Source organism: Chaetura pelagica, unplaced genomic scaffold (genome assembly GCF_000747805.2).
Source record: "Chaetura pelagica isolate M959 unplaced genomic scaffold, ChaPel_1.0 scaffold271, whole genome shotgun sequence".
Lineage (NCBI taxonomy): Eukaryota > Metazoa > Chordata > Aves > Apodiformes > Apodidae > Chaetura > Chaetura pelagica.
The window spans coordinates 14,940-37,411 of record NW_009952106.1 but is presented as its reverse complement, the minus strand read 5'-3'; the positions used below and the strand labels follow the sequence as shown (position 1 = coordinate 37,411).

General features: G+C 40.6%; 1 protein-coding gene across 1 annotated transcript in view; it reads right to left on the bottom strand.

Moving 5' to 3' along the window:
* Positions 1 to 22,472, bottom strand: part of KIF6 (kinesin family member 6) — a gene marked incomplete at its 5' end in the record, with an annotated part of 207,295 nt that overhangs the window by 184,080 nt on the left and 743 nt on the right. The gene's annotated exons all lie outside the window — the stretch shown is intronic.

The window sequence follows — 22,472 nt, the reverse complement described above, 5'->3', positions numbered from 1 at the left end:
AGCTTGTGACAATCACGATGCAACCCTGAAGTTTTGAAAGTCTATGTTTTGTGTTACCAAGTGCAGTCCCCTGGTTTAACAGAGCTGAGGAACCAAATTCTCCAGACATCCTAGTGGCCTTACCACACTGTACCACTTGTCTGCTGCCATTGCTGCGTTTATTTTAGTAATCTTCTTTGTATGTAATATAGATAATTCTGTTCATCTTGAAATCAGTCGCAAAAATTTTTCTTATGAAGCCCAGACATGGTGTGCACTGACTGTATTTTATTGGCAGGGAGACATGGCAAGAGTTGAGCAGCATCTTGGAGGCATCTCTCAGATAGTTTGGTTTTGATCCATCTGCCTTAGTTGTCATCAAATCCCCCTAAGGTCCAGTGGAATCCCAGAAACCCATTTAGTCCCTCCAGCCATCTGACCTAGTGATTGAGCAATCAGGGGACACCATTTCCTGACACTTAGGGCAAGGATGCGTGGGAGTTTTGGCTCTCAGCACTTTAATTGCTGTGAATTTTCAAACCTGGGTCAATCCTATGGAGATCTGACCCTTTCTCCCCTGCCCCTGCAGCCCTCAGGCAAGCACAGCATGTTCCTAAATTAAAAAGAAAGCTGACTGCTCTGATTTTCATTGGATGAAATAATTTACATGTATTTTCCTTTGCTTCTTGTTGTGTTGATGATTGACAGCTGTGTCTCTTACCGATTTCTGTTTTACCAGTTGTGTTCCCTAATATCTCAGTCTTTTGAACTGAGGCATTTGTTGAAAACTGGTAATAGTAGAATTCTCTATATGTTAACATGCAGTAGATGTAATTAATTTTTCATCTTTCTGCAATTCCACTTAACAGTGGAGTTGCTTCTGTTTGGCACTGCTCAAAGTCATTATCAGGCGGAGGGCTCGTTATCTTCCAAGCTCTGTGTCAGTATTTAATTGCATCATGCTATGTAAATTAGTTAAATGGGTTTTATTGGTTTGGATTCTCAGCCACTGCAAATAAGTGTGTGTGTGGGGGGAGGCGTCCAGTGTAGCTAAGACAAATATGTTGCAGCTGAGGATTTGGCCCCGTGTCTTCAAAGTGGTAATGAGTGAGGCATAGACGGTGCAAGTCTGCTCTCATCTGTACCAGTAGAAGTTGTTTTTTTTTAGTTCCACATTGCTCAAGAAACTTATTCCAGGGTTCAATTACAAGTAAGTTCAAGTAGCATCAGAATTTTATCCAGAGAAACTGAGGCCCAAGTCGTGCAAAGTAACCTGTAATTTTGGCTCTTTATTTTTAGTGTCTTGTTAAGGCACTAAGACACTAAAAAACGGAGACAGCCAAAATTATAAGCTCCTTTTGAAATGCTGGCTGGCTGTCCTGGGCAAATCTACAGTGTGGATTTGCTTCTTCTCACATAGTTTTTATAGCAGTGTAAGTCTCTGAAGGTCAGTGAAGCTTCTGCTGTTTTACAGCAGTGGAATTCTGAGAGGAATGTGTCCCATGTTGCCAGAAGCTCCCATGATCTTTGGTATATCAATCCTGTACTCATGTTATGCTTTTCTGGACATGTCCATTACATGTCCCGCTTTGATTTGCTGAGAACCAGGTAGTCACATGCCTTTGGGCACATCACCCACTGAGCAGCGCTATTAATAGTGCAGCCTCAAGCTTTCTTAGTGCTGTGTATTAAATCTCTACCTGATGATGGTCAGGCTTTTCCTTCCCTTTGTGTATCTGGTTCATATGTCACCTGAAGTTCATGTTCTATGTTAAATTTTATATTTTCTATGGTGTTTCAATGCTTGAGATTTTGGCTTCTTTGGCAATTCCTATGGTGTCAATATCTTCTAGTGGGAGGAGTTTTCTATACTTGAGACAACTTGCAGTAAGAAATCTGACCAGGAGAAGCTTGTGTTTTTTGGATTTAGTAGAACAGTTATTCTGAGGATATGGCAGGCTTATAACATTGATAAGGTTTCTCTCGTGATAGGAAATAGAAACATATACGGTGGAAAGAAAGAGGTAGATATGAAAGGGAGGAGATCAGAAGTCTTGCTGGAATTTAAGGAGTGGGAACTGGAGATCAGAAGGATGTGTTTAGCCTGCATGAAAATGGAAATAGAAGTAACCTTAAGGAACTGAGAAAAACTTTGGCAGCAGGAGAGGAATAGGCTCTCTCCCTGAATGTGAGTGCTTGCTCACTTCCCAGTTTTCTCATTTCAAAGTAATAATCTCTGAAGTTTATATTTCTGGCCATGAGATTTGAAGTTCACTTTTTTTTTTTAAGAGTATTTTTCTCTTCACTGTACCCCAGAATAACTTAAACTCAGGCAATGCATATGCCAGCCCATCTCTTCTTTGGAGTAGAAACAAAGCTCATTTTTGAGACCCAACAACGCTCTTCTGCCTCCTTGGTATATTACTTTTTTTAAGTAGCCATAAACAGGGATTCATTTTCACTGTTATGGGTTTTATTTTTCAAGGCAGTGAAGAAGCTTGGTTTGGAGGGGGAATATTTTGAGCTTCTTAAACATGAAGTCTTAAGAGACAGAAATGTACACAGTGTTTTGTTCATCTTGCACATGTATGCAAAAGGAGAAGGAGCGCAGTCCAGACTGGATTTCATTGTGAAGAAATCAGGCAATGATACATTTCAAGGGTTTGATATCATGTGGCAAGATTCCCTTCTCCCAAGACAAAACTGTGAGAAGAGATTAAAAATCTTAGAGGATGGGTCCACTGGTAGCAATTAAACATGATAATCTGGCTATACTCCCATCTCCAAGATGTAAACAACTAAAAGGATTGAGTAGGATCAGACTATATTTGGTATTTTTTTATGCTTTTTCTAATCATCTGCAGCTGACCCTTACTTGGAGCTAGTATACTCCAAGATGGACTTTAGATGGACTTTTGATATGACTGTACATACTAATTTTTATATTCAGTGGTTTTCAAGAGAGAAAACCCTGTGAAGATCCTCTGATTTTTCAGCTATTCTATGAGGAAGAAACATGTCTGTAAGATGTGGGCTGAGGAACCTGACCAGGTACTTCACAAACCTCCAGAAACTTATTCACATTTTAGACTCCTGTAAGTGTCAAGAATGTACACAAAGAAACTATAACTTCATTTTTAGCACTGTCTGTCTTCTTATCAGTGAAAAAAGTGACTAGCAGCTCTCTTCTTCCCGAATTCAAAAGTGGATTGCATACAGTGACAATTTTTTGAGGAATGGATTTAATTTGCTAGCCCCCCTTCAGTTATTTTTAGAAATGTTTTGCATTTTCTTTTGCATTTAAATATTTCTCTAAATGCAAACATTTCAAGTAGGTTTACTCATCAATACTATGACTGTTGATGATATTTTCATAAACAACAAATATTTGGGGTGCTTCAGTTTTCCAGGAAGGCTCAGTGCTTTAAAAATCTTAGTCTATTTTTAGGTGTTTCCGGCTGGTCTTGAAAAATCATTAATCTCTTTGCACACTCTTGATTCTGCACTGTCATCTGTTTTCTTTCAAATGTCCATAAGGCTATGACAGAAATACGTGGGAATTCCATGTTACTCTCCATCAGCCTTCCAGTTTTGCTTGTCAGGTCAAAGGCAGCAACCTTTTCAAGAAGGCATGAAACTACTGTGGAGCTTTATAAGCATCTTTGCCCCTGCTGATCTGTATGTGGAAGTTTCCTGGACTCACAGAAGTTTAACATTATTTACCTCTATTTTTTCCCCAGCATTGTTACAACAGTCTGAAAATGTACAGTCAATAAATTATGAGCCTAGAAGACAGTATGTTCTGTACTTTCCAAAGCTTTAAGGTTCAAACCCTGAATTCTGTGGATATTGTATGTACATTAGTCTGATTGTTCCTAATGGAGCTGGGGCAATCTCAATGGACTGTTCCTATTTAACCAGTAAGACTTATATGATGAGATTTTTATTTTTTTTTCTGTCTGCAATAATAAATTATACAAATATATGAGGATATATAGAGAGAGCTAGATACAATTAGCAATTTATTGTTTGTGTTCAGCACTTTTCTTTGGAAAAGTTCCAAGAACTTTAGTAATATTAATGGATTTAGCATTTGTGGAAACTGACATACAGCTTTCTGAGATGCCTGCATCCTGATGGGAATCTGTATTAACATAAATATTCTCATTACAGGTAGGTTAAAGGCACACTTTTTAAAGCTATCTTTATGACCTCTGAAAAGTTAGCTTAACAAAGCTATAGCAATTAAACTAAAATGTTTTAACAGCATGTTTATCATTATGTCACATTCATCCTCCTGTCTGATAGACATGTATTCAAAATCGTACTGCTCCCAGAATGCAAAAATACCACCCTACCACAGAGTTCTTTTTTTTCCTGTCCTCATATCTGCTTTCTGGCTCCCCAGAGCCTCAGGTTATAATCCCTATTTTTTCTTCCTACTCTCCACACTTTGTTTAGGTTTTTGCCTACACTGAAAATATGAAACATAGGTACTGCTGATAGTGATTGTAAGGGATCTTCCCTAGTTAGGTGGAATGGGTTTATTTGTTAGATTAAACAGGATGCATCTGCAAGAGGGGGTTTGCCAGGATATCATTCTTTCTTACAAATGTTGTCAGGAATGGAGCCATCCACTAGCGCAGACAGTCTTGGTTTTCTCACTGAGTCACTGGGATGCCTGGACTGTGAGTACCCTGGTTAAATCCATTTGGCAGAATCTTGACCCCCTCCAGGCAGGTGACCCCATCAGCATCTGCACAACAGATGAAAGAAAGCAAGATCTTGACCAAACACGAGGGGATTTTAGTCCTTTGCTACTTTTGCAGCCGTGTATACAGCGGGAACCAATTAAACTATGTTTCTAACAGCTGAATGCACAGAGAGACAGTTGGTTTTGTTCTTGCCCGTGCTCTGATCTGTCAGCATCCTCCTGCACTGTTATGCAGGGATAGAGTAATAACCATGCTAGGACCCTGCCAATATGAACTGTCTTGCAACTGTGCCCTACTGAGATATGAACTTGCCCTCATTGCTTGTTCATACGTTTACTGCCCTGTGGGTCAGGCATCCCAATGAGTGAATCTCTCTGGCTCTGTTGTAGAGGCCCTGAAATGTGTTGCCAATGACAGAAGTACAAAGCTTGACCTTAGCCTTTCATCGTCAGCAGGATTCAGGCAGTCTGTGTGAATATTACGGAGTCTTTGGCACTCACCATTACTAAGTTACAAGGAGAAAAACAGATGCATTTTCTGACTAGGTGAAATTTTCCTTGAGGGACCCATGAATTGTTTTCCAGCTGTGTCTCGGCTTATCTAGAATAGCTTCATGTACCTGCTGGGGGACATGTGTTAAGCTTTAAATGTCCTGCTGTGCCCTTCATGACACATTTTATGTTTAAACAGGGGCAAAATTCAGCAAACGTCTCCTCACTGCCTCATCTCTTGCTTTTTTACAGTGCTGAAGTTTAGTATGTTCACATCCCTTGGGGCATCTCTAGAGGCCCATAGTCTTTCAGATTTACATATCTGTTAGTGTAGCTAAGCTACTGTGAAATGGAAGCCTCATCTAAGAAAATACTATAAATACAAGCTAGAGTTGACCTAACATAATACGTTAACATTTTAATGTATTATCATTGTAGTATTAATAAAAAGCAGTTTAAGAATGCTGGTTCATCAGTCTGGAGAGTCATTTTTTCAATTACTGGCTTCAATTTTTTCAAGATCTATGAACATAAAATTCAGATTACGTACACATAAATATTTTAGGTTTTCTCACGTTGACATTAAAAATCTTATCTATAGCTATATGTATTTTATCCACATGAGCATGAATAGAGCATGAATATTCAAATACAAGTGGACTAAATTATGATCTCTAAAATCAGATATCAGAGGTTGGAGAGATGGTATTGTACCTCAGTACAATGTAGTACCTTATTTGTTGTTGTCAACTGGTTTTAACTAAGAGTGAAAAAGGCTGCCTCACTTCAGACTGAAAAACTTGCCTGATTCTGCTTACCACTGACAACTTGAAAAGTCTTCAAGTGTGACAGTACTGAAATAAATTTGCTGAAATAAATTGTGGAGTCTGCTGGACTACGTGTCTATGATGCAGTTGTCTGTGATTCTAGGAAACAGGACATAATGACCTTGTAGTTCTATACTCCCACGAATGCACATGACACAGAATCCAACTGACCACCCTACAGGCTCTGGTGACATGTGGGAGTGCAGCAAATTAAAATGGAAGCAGATGGTGAAGAAGTCCCCTCTGTGTTTTGCCATGTCTTTTCTTTCAGGGATGGTGCCTTAAGTCTTTGATCCAAATAGCCTGCTGAGGAAATCTGTCTCTGAGCTATGATGAAACAACACTAGGAATGCTGTGTTCAATTCTTGGTACTCAATACTAAGCAGTTACACAGTGATGGGGAGAGATAGGCAACCTTCATTTTTCCTTTGAGCACTCATTAGTCATGATCTCCTTGGATTCTTTTGCTCCTTCAGGAATAAACTTAATTCACAAAGAAGTCAGAGGGAGCTGGGCAGTTTGGTGCCAGACTGGGGGACAACACCTCCAGAGAAATCAGAAATACTCTTTGTCTTCCATTAGACATTCTCCCATTGTTAATCTTGGGCTTACTTCTGCTGACTAGCCGCTGCCATTAACTACCATTAACTGGCTGTCTCACAGTATGTGCTTTCCAGTGTGCTATCTATCTGTTTACTTACCTACCTACCTATCCCTTTGTTTGTTTGCTTGGAATGGAACAGCCCAGGCTGCAAGGATATGTAAGTTTTATTTTCTAGGTTTCCTGATAGACTGTATGACCCTAAGTCCATGAAATCTCCTATATTCTTGTTCCTATATTCTTGTGTCTGGGCTTTTAAAGTTGAAGTTCCCCCTAGAATTTTGGAGGGTTGAGGTTCAGCATACACACTGCATCTTTTGATGCTGTTAAGGTGGGGAATAATTGGCCCTGTAGCCACAGTGAAACTCCCCGCGAAATTCACTCATGGGTGTCACAAAAGCAATTTTCCCAGTTCCATGATGCTTAGGAGCAGTCTAAAAAGTCTCCATGTAGAGTAAGATGCCATGCTGGATTTGTTTAGTATTCCTGAACATCAGTTATGTTCTAAGTGTCTCATGAAGCTTTAGGGTCACAGCGAATGTTGTACTGCTCCTAGGCAAATGCACCCAGACTTGAGTGTCTTCAGCCATCATTATGCATGACTCTTAAAACACTAAGCTCACTCTTACATATTCACTGAGCAGAGTTGTAGTAATCACTGCATTATATTAGCGTCTGTATATCTGACACACCCAGTGATTTGTTTGCAGACTTTCCCACACCCTCAGTGTTGCCACTTCTTAATTTGGGTCATTTTTACCATGGCTGTGTCAGATGTCATTTTCCCTCCAGATATTTTTTGGGTGTAGCTGATTGCAGCAGGAAGAGAGGACAACAGAAGTCTGCCTTTTGCTGTTCACCTGAGCTGCATCATTACAGACCATGGAAGCATTAAGGCAGTCAGGCTGGGTCCCTTCCAACTGAATTATTCTATTCTATTCTATTCTAATTTTAACTCTATTCTATTCTATTCTAATTTTAACTCTATTCTAATTCTATTCTATTTCTGTTTATGGGTGCTTCTTTGTTTGGTTTCATTTGTTGGTTGTTTTTGTTTGTTTGTTTGTTTTAATACTATGTACCTTCTATCCATATGGTTACAGTTCTTTCTTTTCACCCTCCTTTCTTTAACCACCAGAGGAATGTGATAGTCTTGAGAGTCTACTGTGGACCTAAATCATAGAATCATAGAACCACAGAATATGCTGAGTTGGAAGGCACCCATCAGGATCATCAAGTCCAACTCCTGTCCCTATGTAGCACATTTCAAAAATCACACCATGTGCCTGAGAGCATCATCCAAATGCCTCTTGAACTCAGGCAGGCTTGCTGCTGTGACCACTTCCCTGGGGAGCTTGTTCCAGTGCTCAACCACTCTTTGGGTGAAAAACCTTTTCCTGATATCTAACCTGATTCAGCTTCCTGCCCTTTCTCCAAGTCCTGTCATTGGTCACAGGAGTGAAGAGATCAGTACCTGCCCCATCTCTTCCCCTCGTGATGAAGCCACAGACTGCAAAGCCATAGACTCCCCTCAGCCTCCTCTTCTCCAAGCTGAACAAGCCAAGTGACCTTAGCCACTCCAGACCCTTCACCATCCTCGTGGCTCTTCCAGACTCTTCACCATCCTTGTGGCTCTAACTAGACCTCACCACACTGAACGACTGGGCCAACACTGGCCTTCCCTTTTCTTATTGCCATTTGGTATCAGTAGGAGGATTTTGTCATAATTCTGTTTCAACAGGCCTGTCTGATGTATCAAAAAGTGTGTGGTTATATTTAATAATATTGTATTACCTTTTTGCCTTGCTTGAACTGTGTCAGCTATTGGAGGTGCTCTTTTGTAAAATGTGGCACAGAGCTAAGTGGCCACTTGTCTTGCCTGCTTTGCTAATTGTGCTGAGCCAAGTTGTATCTACTGGATATGCAAGCATGGAAGGTAAGGAAGTTGTTAACTCCAGGAATCAAATGAGTTGTAGGTGGGAGCTATGCTGCTGGCGTGGCTGATAATTACAGGCTGCAGACTTCACAGGTTCTAAAAGCTAAGCAACCTCCACCTTACTTAATACTTGAATAAGGTGCCAAACTCTATATGAAGCAGTGTTGATAATTTAGAGACATGTATCAATTTTGATTCATGTTCAAGACTGAAATCAGAGGACTTTGATATTATGGCATCTCAGAGTTTCTTGCCTGTCTTCCACAGTGCTTTTTAGTGCTAAACTAGTTGTCTTTAAGTAAAGGATTGAAGAGTTTAGACTTAAAAGAATTTAGTGTCTGAGAGTTGTGTTACACTGTACGAAGGCATTCAGTTGTTTGCCCAAGGTCACAGTGACAGTCAGAATCAGAGCTCCCCAGAGCAGTTCCTGGCTCCAAGTAAAGAAACACACATGACAAACGGGTATAAACTTCTGAGCTGTGCAGGGATCCTGTGTAGCTGCACCTCCAGAAATAGGTATTGTCTTACTTAAGAAGATTGAAACAGCTACACTTTTGTAATAACAGTTATCACCATCTGTGCAGCAACAGTAACTACCAGCTGAGTATGAGCTATTGTCCACTACTGAAGTAATATCTTCAATTTCAGCGTTTGTTTTTAAAATATCCAAGCTTGAGACTTTCTTGGAATGTCCCTTCCTATGTTGTCTTAGTATTGACCTACCTGGTTGTAGAGTGACTGTGAGGAAGTGATTCTTAGTTTTCTTTCCTAAGGACTTAGCACAACTGGCTTTGCACCAAAGAGGTGGGCGAACAGTGCAACAAGCCCTGCTTTTTCATGTCCACTGCAGTAAGTTCAAGGTTGCCTGCAAAACCCAAAAGCTATAGAAAACAGCTTGTTGGAGTGGCACCACACCCTCATCCTTGCTTATAGTGTCAGCTGAACTGGCTAGGGAGTCCTGGATGCACCGTTTCACAAAAACTGTAATTCCCCTGATCTCTCATTATCACACTCCAGTGATCAGGATGCACCATACTGAGCAAAAGCTCCCCATACTTCAGGAATAATGTCATCTAGGTTTTTGTCTAAGGTTGAAGCATGATTTGACTAATAGTGATTGAGAGCTGGAGAGAATAGAAGGAAAGCTGGAGAAGTGGGCTAAATAGTTTTCTCATTTAGCTGAGTTGTCTAAACACTGGGGACTACGATGAGCTTATGCAGAGCTTTCTAACATTGACTCTGAGTCAGGCATTATTATCCCTCTTTTAGAGAAGACAAAGTCAGAAACATGAATTGGCTTGACTGTGCCCCTACAGAAATGCACAGCTGGTGTCATCATTACTACTTGGAGAAGCCCACAGATGTGCAACATGTATTACACTTCTTCCTACCACTACTTGCTGTAAAGACTTCTTGCAAGGGATCAGATGCATACTTTTTGTTCTTTTAATGTCTTTCATGAGCACGATTGTTCTTTTGGGTGTTAATTTTCTTATTCTTCATGAGTAAAGTAATGATTTTCAACGTGTTCCTTGATCCCTGTAGAAATACAGTTCCTTGAGTCTGAAAAAGTTTGTACCTGTAGAACTTTCTGTTGTTGGCTCTCCTGGGTAAACCAGTACACACTGTTGTAAAGTGAGTCAGGACGTACGAAGATTTACAAAAGTTGCTGAAGGAAATTTTCCTGGCCATAGCAAAGCACAACACTGAAAATGAAACCAGTAAGTTCTAAAACTTCAGGTTGAGGCTGAGGTTGAGACTTAGGTTTCCTGTCCGTTGACAATTTATGAATGCCTTTGCCTCTCCCTAGATGTTGGGCATAACTGTTTGTGTCAACTTCCCTATGGCCCGGAGCAAAATCTGCAGGCCCTTTCCTTTAAAGCCTTTGGAATTTACATAACCCTGCAATTGTAGCAATGCAAAATGTGGCTCTGGTTACAATAACAAGGGTTTAGGGATTGGAGGGAGTTTGTAGCAGCAAAGGCATAAAAGCAAAACAAAACAAAACCCTACATGCTGTTTTAATTTTCAGCAGCCACGTGAGAACTGTTCGGCAGTTTCTGGCTATAAATAAATCTCTGCCGTCATAGGAAGACAAAAAACAAAACAGTTCACATTCCTCCCAAATTTTCTTAAGGTTAGAAAAAAAAAAGGAAAGGTAAATGTTTCAAAAGCAGAGTGTGTCTTTGCTGACGAATGTCAAATTATTGCTCAAGGGGGTTGATATTTGCACCAAGAGATTAAAACTCTCTTTCCTTCTTCCATCTCCACCAGATCTTTTGAGAAAACCACTTAGGACTGCATAAGGATAATGTGCCGGGTAATGTGCCAGATTATGCTTCTTAAAACTCCAGGGATTCACTGCCCCAGTGTCATCTGAGGCAGGAACTTTCTTTGAGATGAATGAGGACTACAAAGAAGCATGCCTGTTGCTTCTTGTCAGATGTTACATCCTAGTTCTGTTTCATGTTGTGTTAGGAAGTTGGGGACTTGGTGCCACAGTTTTTCCACTTTCCCAGTAACTTGGGATTAGGTCTGTGACCTGCTCTTTTTAAAAGATGCAGAAGTAATGGGAATGCTCTTCATGTCTTTTCTCCAGATTTGAGCTTTATTTTATCAAATCCAACTTGAAGGACAGGCTGGATAGAAGGCTGTGTAAGGTATCAAATGTATGGGGTAGAACTGTGAGGAGTTTCACTGCATTGGCTCTCCTACCAGAAAGAAACCCCAAACCCATCACTTACACATGCGAAATAGAGTATCTAGGTCTACAGCACATCTGCTTTCCAGAACTCATGCCAATAGCAAAAGCTGAAAGAGGAAGCTTTCTGGAATATTACTTGTATTCCTGGAACAGCTTTGGGAAGTAGATTTGCCATCTAAAGAGAAATAGCAAATAGAAAGGCAATAGTGACAGTGAAGAAGGCAATAGTGAAGCAGAAGAAAATGGAGGACCAGCCTAATGATACGAATGTGACAAAATAACCCCATTCTTAATTTATTTATATTCTGATGATTGGTCTTGCATGTGAAACAACATCAAAGTTAATGAAGACTACTCAAACAGAGACCCCTTGAATGAAAACTAGGCTTAATGAGGACAGATAAATAGCTTTTTCTGAGCTGTTTCCTTTTTTTTAAAATCACAAAATACAAGTGTTTTTAAAAAGGTATATCTCGCAAACTTCTGGGCATTGTTGAGTTTGGAAGCTTAAGAAGGTTATCCATTTTTCTTCTATTATGTGCTGCTACTATGCAAGATGTGGATACCAGGTCTCCGTAACTCCTGGTATGTTTGAGATTTGGCCACTCCGTTCTGGGATGACCTCTCTGATCAGATCTGAGGTGTTATTTCATCTCTTTTATGAACAAACCTTGCTGTACCTATTGCCTAACCTGAACTGAGGTGAAGAGTATCTGTTTCTTCTCCCCCTGTCATCAGGAAGATTGGAGATTGGGTGCTGTGGCACTTACAGTACTGGGAGCAATAGAAGATTTTGACTTTGAGAACAAATAGACAGAAGTTGATGCACATGTTTGATAAGAAAGGAAATCCAAGACAGAAAAACACAGAAAATTTAGTAGAAGAGTACTAAAGTGCTATGTACACAGCAGGTAGTGTGTAGTATTCCTGTCTACACAACAAGGCCTACCTGAAGGCAACAAAATGCATTAATTATTGGCCCCATTTGACTTGCTAGGAAATGAGGCAAGAGCAAGAACTAGGCTGAAATGTGAAAAGGCCAGGTACTAGGTTTTCTTACTCTTGAGGAATATAGTCAACATGAATGCATGTGCTGTTGATAAAATGCATTGCACAATGCAGTACCATTGTTTTCACTGCTCTGTTACACTGCACAGTTTTCCCTTTCCATGTCACTTCTAGAATCATAACTTCTCAATTTCACTGCACAATTCAGCTGAGGACAGAAAAACAGTAACTTTCTTCCTGAGGACTGGAAGAAAGCAACTGTCACTTTTAACTTCAAGAGGGACAAGAAAGAGGATGTGGGGCACTGCAGAATGAAGAGGCTCATCTCAATCCCTGGGAAAATGATGGAAAAAACAATCCTAGAAATAATTTCCAGACATATGAAGGATGAGAACATGACTGGGAATAGTCAGCATGCATCTAGAAGGGGAAATCAAGCCTAAGCATCCAAATAGTCTTCTATGATGAGATGATTGTCTCAGTAAATTTAGGGAGAGTAGTTGATGCTATTTATCTTCACTTTAGTACGGCTTTTGACACTTAAAAGTAACTTCCTAATTGACAAACTGAGGAAATATGGGCTAGATAAGTGAACAGTGGCATGGTTTAGTAGCTGGCTGAGCTGCTGGGTTCCAAAGTTTGTGGTCAGCAGCAAACAGATCAGCTATGGGCCACACAAATGGGGTATCCCAGGGTCAGTACTGGGATCCAGAACTTTAATGGCCTGGATGATGGGACCGAGTGCAGCCTCAGCAAGTTTGCAGACTACATAAAACTGGGAAGAGAGACTGACAGACCAGATAGTCATGCTGCTGTTTGGAGGGACCTTAATAGGTATCTTATTGAATTCAACAAAGGGAAATGCTAATTCCTGTACCTGGGGAAGAATAACCTCAAGCACCAATAGAGGCTGGGGCCAACCAGCTGGAAAGAAGCTTCGCAAAAAAGGACCTGGAGTCCTGGTAGCCTTCTGGTAGTTGAACATCAATCTGAGTCATTAGGAGAGACAAAGACCTGGGGCTGTTTACTCTGGGGAAGGCTTGAGGGGATATTTTCAGTATGTATAAAGACCTGGTGGTGGGAGGAGTAAGAAAGACAGAGCTCAAAGCTTCTCTGTGGTGCCCAGTGGCAGGCTGAGAGTTTATGGGACCAACTGAAATACAGGGAATTTCATTTAAACATAAGAAAAAAACGTTTTTTAGATATGATCAAATGCTGGAACAGGTTTCTCAGAGAGGTTGTGGAGGATCCATGCATAGAGATACTCAAAACCTGACTGGATGGCACCCCAGCAATCTTCTCTAGTTGACCCTCTTGAGCAGTGGGTTTGGAGCAACTAAGTGCCAGAGATGTCTTCCAAGCTCAACTGTTCTTTCATCTATGATACCTTAATATGTTGTTTTTTTTTTTTCTCAGGATGGAGTCAAAAAAGCTCAGGATCAGTGAACACAGCTGACTTTTACTATTTTGGGGCAAGCACTATTTGGGATGTGCTGTCCCACATCCTCTTGAAAAGAGTTACGCCGGGACAAAAATCAGGAACTGTGGTGAAAGGTTTGGGGGGAGGAGAGGTAGAATTGCTTCCTGTCCTATATATAATTTCAGGTTGGGGAGAGGACTTCACTCTCTAGTGTTTCTAATGTAGTATCTTTGACTTATTTCATTTTTTTAAAGAGAAGGGATAAAAAACAAAAGAGGCCTGAATTTGACCAGTGTATATAGACCTGTGTTAAAGTTGATATTGTTATTTTAGTGGAAAATGGGGTTAATGAAGGAGAAACAAGGCCCTATGTTTCTGTTATCCCCAAAAGACTCGAGTTTCTATGAATAATCTTAAGGCACCCATGGAGGAATTGACAATTTTAATGTTGTTTCTCTTAAAACAGCTTAGTTAAATGCCATGGGAAGCAAACAAGGAAAAGGTCGTTTTAATGGTATTTCCTAAAACGACAGTACAGCAGCATTTGTGGAATGTCCTGGAGCACAATCATTTGGCTTTAATAAAAAAAAATAATGAAAAACCCCAACAACACAAAATTAGCTGAATGATAAAAATAATTCATAACAGATTTCCTTCAAAATCCTGGAAGTCATCAGTGTAGAGCAGCTGATACAAAGAAGCCAGAGCAAATAGTTCTGTATCAGCTGAAAGCCATCTTTGTATTTGTTAATAACACTCTGTGCAGACAAATTTATTTCTTTTTCTTTGACAGTGATCCCTTATGATCTCCATACCCAAAATTAATGTGTAGAATGACCAGAACCAGTCAATAATTTGTCTACAATGCAGATGCAATCAATGTTGAAAATACAGTGGTAATGTGTGATAATCATATTGGGTTTGACTCCAAAGTGTATTAAGAACACTGTTGAGTGCTTCAGCAAAGAAACCTGTGTTTTCTTGCTTTGACATGGCCAAACAGTATCTACTACCTGCATGAGTGCACCCTCAGTAAATTTGCAGATGACACCAAATTGGATGGGAGTGTTGATCTGCCTGAAGAAGGCTTTACAGAGGTACCTGGACAAGCTGCATCAATGAGCCAAGGCCATCGTACGAGGTTCAATAAGACCAAGTGCAGAGTCCTGCATTTTGGTCACAACAACCTCAGGCAACGCTACAGGCTCGAGGAATAATGGCTGGAGAGCTGCCCAGTGGAAAAGGACCTGGGGGTGCTGGTTGACAGCTGGATAAACATGAGCCAGCAGCGTGCTCAGGTGGCCAAGAAAGCCAGCGGCATCTTGGCCTGCATCAGGAATAGTGTGGCCAGCAGGAGTAGGGAAGTGATCTTACCCCTGTACTCAGCACTGTTGAGGCTACACCTCAAGTACTGTGTGCAGTTCTGGGGCTCTCACTACATTGAAGTGCTGAGGCGTGTCCAGAGAAGAGCTACCAAGCTGGTGGAGCATCTACAGAACAAATCATACAAGGAATCACTGAAGGAAATGAGGATGTTTAGTTTGAAGAAGAGGAAGCTGAGGAGAGACATCATTGCCCTCTATAATTACCTGAAAGGAAGTTGTAGGGAGGTGGATGTTGGCCTTTTCTCCTAAGTAAATAAGGATAGGACCAGAGGAAATGATCTGAAGTTGCAGCAGGGGAGGTTTAGATTGGACATTAGGAAGAATTTCTTTTACTGAAAGAGTGGTCAGGCACTAGGACAGCCTGCCCAGGGAGGTGGCTGAGTCACCACCATTGGAGGTATTCAAGAAAAATGTAGATGTGGCAATGTGTGCTCTAGTGGCCGAGGTTGTGGGGGTTTTTGTGGGTGTTTTTTGGTGAAGTGCGTGTGGTTTTTATTTGTTTGAGGGTTTTTTTGTGTTGATGGTTGGACTCAGTGATCTCAGGGGTCCTTTCCAAACATGACAACTCTGTGATTTGGAGACCTTATCTTGGTTAGTGTCAAACATGTGCTCCGAATCATTCTGGTTTAAGACAAAGTAATTTCATCTAAATACTGAAAGACCAGCCCTGTACTGAAGTTAACAGAGACCATACAAGAACCTATGTACGTATTTCTTCTGCTATTTCTTTTGAAAGTGACAAAACATTGGAGGTGCCTTTTATATTAATAGAAAGCTAAAAGGAACTGTTTATTTGCAATTGTTCTCCGGAAGATCATCTCTACAGTTAAAACAGTGGTACTAACGCATCTGAAAGTGGACTCTTCCTACATGATGAGGACTTGAATTGAAAACAGAGACTTACAAAAGAGAGAGAAGAGCAAGTCAGAAACTACAAAAGTCATCCAGGTTAGTTCTGATTTGCATGTAAAGAATGGGAGAGAAACAATACCAAAGAATAGGATTTTAGGTATAATTTCTCTTCAACTTGTGTGATGTTACCTACATTCATCAGGCAAGAGGAATCTTCCACCTATTGCAAAATGATTTTCAACTTTAGAGCAAAGTTTCAGCAAATAGGGGCTCACTGTCCCCAGTTGCAGACAAACCAGGTGTGTTTAGAAGTAACATATATCCTAGTGACATAAAAATTTTGAACTCCTATCCCATCTTTTCTCTTCACCCCAACATAATTTCAACAGGACAGAACTTGTATCCAGGCTGCGTTAGTCACACTGTTACTCATTCAGATGGCCAACATATTAACTTGGTTTTGATTATAATTAGAGTCTAAACTGGAGGCGTTTCTTGTAAGTTAGTAATTACACTTATTGGAAATCATAGTTTAGTAATGTTCTTGATTTTATATTCTAGTTTTCCATTTTCTTTCTTTATTCTGTCCATTCTTCCAGAGTCACCACCAATTAAAAGAAGATGTAGGATCAGCATCTTCCTTCTTGGTGCAATTTAGAATTCTTCAGGGCTTTAGTCTGTTAAGACGAGCTCATGCATTTGATTTGTGTGGGAGTCCTAATTACACCTAATATCTTGTAATTTTCAGTGTCCTTTCTATTTCTCTCACAGTGCTTGCAGCAAACACAGAGGCAAAATAGTGTGAAACCTTTTCTTCCTATGGTATTCCCACTTTATGGGATCCAGTTCCCTACTGCCAGGCACTCTGCAGCAGTATTTACATGGGTGCAATGTGAGTGTAAAGAGCAGCCGAGTTAGGATGGTTCATGCTTCACATTGATGTAAATGACTTCACCAAGTAGGAGGGCAGTGGTCAATAAGTTGTCAGGGTTCAAGTTCAGTCATACTTCTGAATTGAGCAGTAAGTTTCCTGTAGTTGTCTCCATTGGCATGATCCTGCCCCTCTGTCAGTATCCTGAATAGTTTCCACAGCTGTTAGAACCTCACAGACAGCCGGTACAAAAAATTACAAATGCTAAACTTCAGATTCTGTTATATGAAACAAAGTATGATGTTTTGCTCACAGCTCCAGTTCTCTAACTGTGTATGAATATGTATTCAAGACAAATATATGTACCCCCCATAATTTTAAGACATTACCATTTTACATCTTTGAATTCTTCTGGAAAACTTATTCATTCCCAATTAGCTACATCCCTCAAGGTGATGTTCTAGTATGTGTCTTTTCTGGCATGTGCAATGGTTCAGGAGCAAACAATGATTTTACGAGCCCAGTCTGTGCATTAATGTCTTGCACTGAATCAGAGCCACTACCTAGTTAAATATGTGCTGCTCTCTTGGCATACGCCAAGTCTCCTTTTGGCTTAAACTACCATGATGGAATTAAACCTTGCAGAATATGGCTGTGCCCCACTTCATATCCCAGTCAACTGCTTCACGGAGAGAGCAATGCATTTTTTTTTTCTCCAGAGCAACTTGACACATGTACTTATTAGAACCCCAATGAAGCATGGCTGCTCTGTATTCCCAGTGAATGGAACCATCTTGCCAAGTACAACAACAATGTCTCACACCTTTCTTTTCCCCTGTCCTCACCCTTGCAGTCCAGCAGATTTTCAAGAGAGTATTTCAGCATCCTTTGCCTAGAAGTAAGGAGCCACCTTTCCACAGGAACTTTGTCACATTTCCAGGACTCTAAACATACACGGATCTCTGCAAAGAAAGCCAAGTCTTCTCCAGGAAAGTGTGTGTCACAAAATAGAACAGATTCTGTGTGATGGAAGTTATGTCCAGGAAAAATCAGGGTGGATTAACAGTAGAGTCATGAAGGGAAGAACAGAAGAATAAAACAAAACAGCAACCCCTCCTCAAAGCCAGAATAAAGAGCATAGCCATCAAGAACTTAGACCAAATGTCATTTGAAATTAATTGCTATAATAAGGACAGCTGCCTACCTAATTGATTTCAGCTTCTCACTAAGAGATCAGTGCTACTAATTAGTTTGCATGTAAACTTCAGAGGATGTGAATAATCAGAGTTTAGCAAGCCACGCCAACCATAACTAATCCTTCTAGCTCTTCCACAAAGAATACACAGTAAGCAAATGTTGTCCCCTGCCCAGCATCACAGATGGAGCCAGGCCTTGTTGATTCAACTACTTGTTTTCCACTAAGATGCTACAGAGCACTCAGAAGCTTGCAGAACTGGCAACCTTGAAGTAATTTTGGAAGGGAGTTTCCTAGGTAGAATAGGAGCAGTGTGATAACTTCTGTAAAGAAGAGGATATTTAGCTGGAGCTCCCTGCTGGCTAAGCAGCTGTTTCAGGATCCATGAGTAGCCAAGTATAATTTACAAAACCCCAAGGCTATTCTAAATTGCCATCAGAGTCATAACATACCTTGATCAATTTATAGACCACAGAGTTGCAGGAGTAGTTTTAAAACTGCCATTACTCCATCATTCTGGTTTTATGCTAACCAAAAGTCAACCAGAGTAAAAGACAGGGCCTAGAACTTGTATCAGAATATGAAGTGGAAATAGCCTTTCCTTTTTCTTTTACCTTCTGTTTTTTCTGTTCCTTTGTATTAACATAGCTTTGATTTTCCTGGAAGTGGAAAAATATGGCATTAATAGTTTTAATTTGTAATTAATAAGGAACATTATTTCAGATTAGTGTTGTCCAGATCCCTGCTTTTTTAAAGTTCAAAGCAAGTTCTCGAACTGCTATATAAACACATTGAAAATGTAAGTTAGGATTCAAAAGCTGTAATCTGAAATTTATATATGACTGAATTGGAGCCTACTTCCATCCTTATTCATCAGGAAGTTACTGGGAGTAGAGTCCATCCCTTAGATCCGGTGGTATGGTTTGATCTGAAAGATAAAATCAATATTAGAAGAATTTTAGAAGAATTATATTAACTAAAAGAATGTATATGCATGCCTGTGGTGTATTGGCTATATATGCATCATTTCAACCCCTCAGCAATAGCAGACAGAATTTCTTGTGGCTTTTTGACAAGAAGGGATTGTGGTGGTTCCATCACCATCCAATGTATGGTAGTGATATTGCTCTGCATGTCACACTTAAGAGACACTCAAAATGTTGTGTGGTATTTCAGAGAGAAAGAGAAACAATCTCTGTAGGGAGAGTATCAAAGTCTTGCTAGTTCTGTAGCCTGTGGTGACTGGGCAGAAGTCGTTGACCTTATAGTTGTACTGGTTGGTGGTATCAGGCAAAGCATGCATTTGAGCTCACAGAGCCATGATGTTTAATCTCATTGTCAGATGGTGCAGGCAGCCTGGCACTGGGTCTCCTTTCACAATGGGCACTTTTGTTGTTAGATTAATAAACCCATGTCCTTTTGTTTTGACAAGGGATCTAACAAACAGTTTATATCTTCAGAAGTGGAGCAACATCTCACTGAAGCTTTTGCTTCTGCATTCTATAAGGAATCTGTCTTTGAGCAGCAAACAATCTATCTAGTTTAGTATGTCCCTTTCCCCTTTTCACTCATGACTATTAAGGGTCCTTATGCATAGATAATACTACAGCTTTTCAGTTTTGACCTTGGTCATCAGAGCCTAAAAAAGCTTATAGAAATGGTCTTACTTCTAAATTCAGAAAGAGCTGCCTTTTAAAGTATGTTTGTGTTGTCTTGGGATGTAGAACTTATGTTCTCAGAAAGAGAAACATACCTTTTTTTCTTTCTTGGTAACTTTGGAATGAATTCTGGTTTTGCTGTTCCCTATAAGGTACGACACCAAAATCGCTCCTATTAAATGTTACCTCTTGTGCAAGGGGTTTACTCTGCAGAATCAAACATTTTTCACAAGCTGCAACACTTTTCAGTTTTTACTGAGATATCTGCGGTTCAGTATTTAATAATAAAAAGCTGGCTTCTCTGGCATCTTTCATCTCCGGCTTTACTAATATGAGTATTGAATTATATAACACCAGAGTTTAATGTACTTTTCTGTTACTGGGGAACAGAGTCACAGAATGAATCAGTAAGTTATCTAGTTTCATTTACTGCTGACTAAATATTGAAGCATGCAGCAGAATTTGAATTCTGTGTCCTTTATTTTATTTAATATATCACACATTTCTCCTATAGCCAGTAATAGAAAACAGGAGTTTTGCTGTAACCATTAGACAATGCTCTGTCAATGGAACATCCATATGCTGTGGTGAGAGGGGATGCAGCTTTCACATGGGATTATGAGGAGTGTAAGGAGCAACACATGTAAGGAACAGCAGATATTATTTTCTTATTTTAACATTTATGGTGGTTTAGATCATACTGGTCCAGTGGCACAAACCTGTTTCCACTTTCTGTTCTGCATGTTCTAGTTTTGAGTGTGCAGAACAACGGAGCATTGCTATAGCTCCCCCAAGCACTAGGTTCTCTCTGTCGTTGGTGTCTTCACCATTCAAATCCCCATCCACTGCAGCATTTTACCCTATTATCTTGTAGAAAGACTCTGCCTGCTTTGAACATAGCTGAGGCATTGAGTGGACAACCAGATTTGTCTTAAAGACAAATTTTTTGTTAACTTTTAACTAATGAACAAAACAGGGGTCATTTATCTTGGTTATACTGTACCATAATAAATGGTACTGTGTGTTAAGGTGAGAAGGGAGGTAGCGTTGGTAATGCAAGCCTACCTAACCCTTGTCCCTTGGCCTGCTGCTGCAGATGAGGATCTAGGGCTGCATACAGGTCTCTGGCTTCAGAACCTTGGCTGGAGGAAGGACAGGGAAGCACGAGAAAGTATCAGTTAATCATTCCCACCTCTCCTTTCTGCTCTTCTTTCCTCTTCCAATGAGAAACTAAGAGGGTAGAGAAAGGGGGACCAAGACAGCTAGGTGGAGTTCAAAAGGTAGAGAACAGCTGCAGAAGCACCTGGCATACAGAAGGGAGAAACAAGGAGTAAAGGGGAAGAAGACTTGGCAGATGCGGTGAAAAAAATTGTAGGCAGAGATGTGAGTGGTAAATGAGGATTAATAGACTAATGGAAACATGTGAACTGAGGAGAGGACTGATGGAATTATAAGGTCTCTTCTACTGTGCATCACACATAGTTTGCATGTGTAATTCATATAAAACTTCCCAAGCTTTATGCTGAGAAAGGTAGGAGCATTGTACAGCTCATGCTAGAGGAATGCCAATGGGTCACAGTGGTTTAATACAAGGATAATGATACTGAAGATTATAATTTAGTAATGTGGCTGAGTGGCTACTTTGCTTACAGAGTAGAAGGTATACATGCCAGTAGTTAGCGGATACCTACTGAGCCTGTTTGTGAAGGACCATTAACATTAAAAGGGCTGGAATCACCTTTAGGTTTGTACCCCTGTCCTTTTACCACAGGACCAAAGAAGCAGAAATTTGACTTGCTAGTGATTTGTATCTATTCTGTGCTTACTGTGCATTGGTGTATGTGAAGGGAGAGGAGAAAGGACAGTGTGACTTGATCTCATCTTGTTTGGTTTGGCCTGGCAGTTTAAAGATGATATCTTTCCCCTGTAACTTGCTTTCGATGGTTGTGCCATTAAATATAAATATTTGTATATATATGACTTTGCTTTGTGATATGTGTTGATGGGTGTTGTCATCATGAGAGTTCAGTTATTGTAATGAAAACAAATGGCTTTCATGTACAGAGAGCAAACCATCTATTTCGACGAGTCAAAAAAGAGAGAGAGAGATATTTTGCAGATGGTGTTACTACATCAGAATTCCAGTGTTACTGTTTAACAGAGAATGGGATTTCTTCAACGCACACAAGGCAAAAAACTCCCCCGTATTAATCTAGCTAGTAATATCAGATAGTGTTGAAAGTGAAGTCAGAAAACATGCTAGAAAACAGGGGGTTACATGGGATTAAAGCTATCGGGAGAAAGGCTGAGGAGGAAAAACTGGGAAATTAGGGCTTTTTATTTATTTAAGTCATATCCTCTCCATTACAGGGAATAAAATCTCATAAGGTAAATTGATCCGAGTTGCCAGGGGATAGCCCTAATCTTAATTCCACTGCAGAACGTGTGCTGCAGCGTGCAGGACAGAGCAGGGGCTGGAGCGCCGGGGCGCAGCACTGCACCCCTCTGGCTCCCTGCCGCAGGTGGGACCCTCCGGCCCCGGCCCGGGAAAGCGCGACCTCCGCCAATCCTGGCTTCCCCTTTGCCCAGGAATAATTCCCACCTACGCTGCAGAGGGTGCGATGGAAGCGAAAAAAACAAACCAAAGCAGAAACAGACAACAACCAACCAACCCCAAATCCACAACACCTGAAAGCCTGGAATGAAAAGCTGCGTCGAAGAGCTTTGCTCTTTTCCCCGATGCAAGCAGGAAACCGTCTCGTACTGCGATGGTTGTCGCCCGGGTGGGGGGGCGCTGAGCCCACCCCTCCCGCCTCTCTGGCTCCCGACC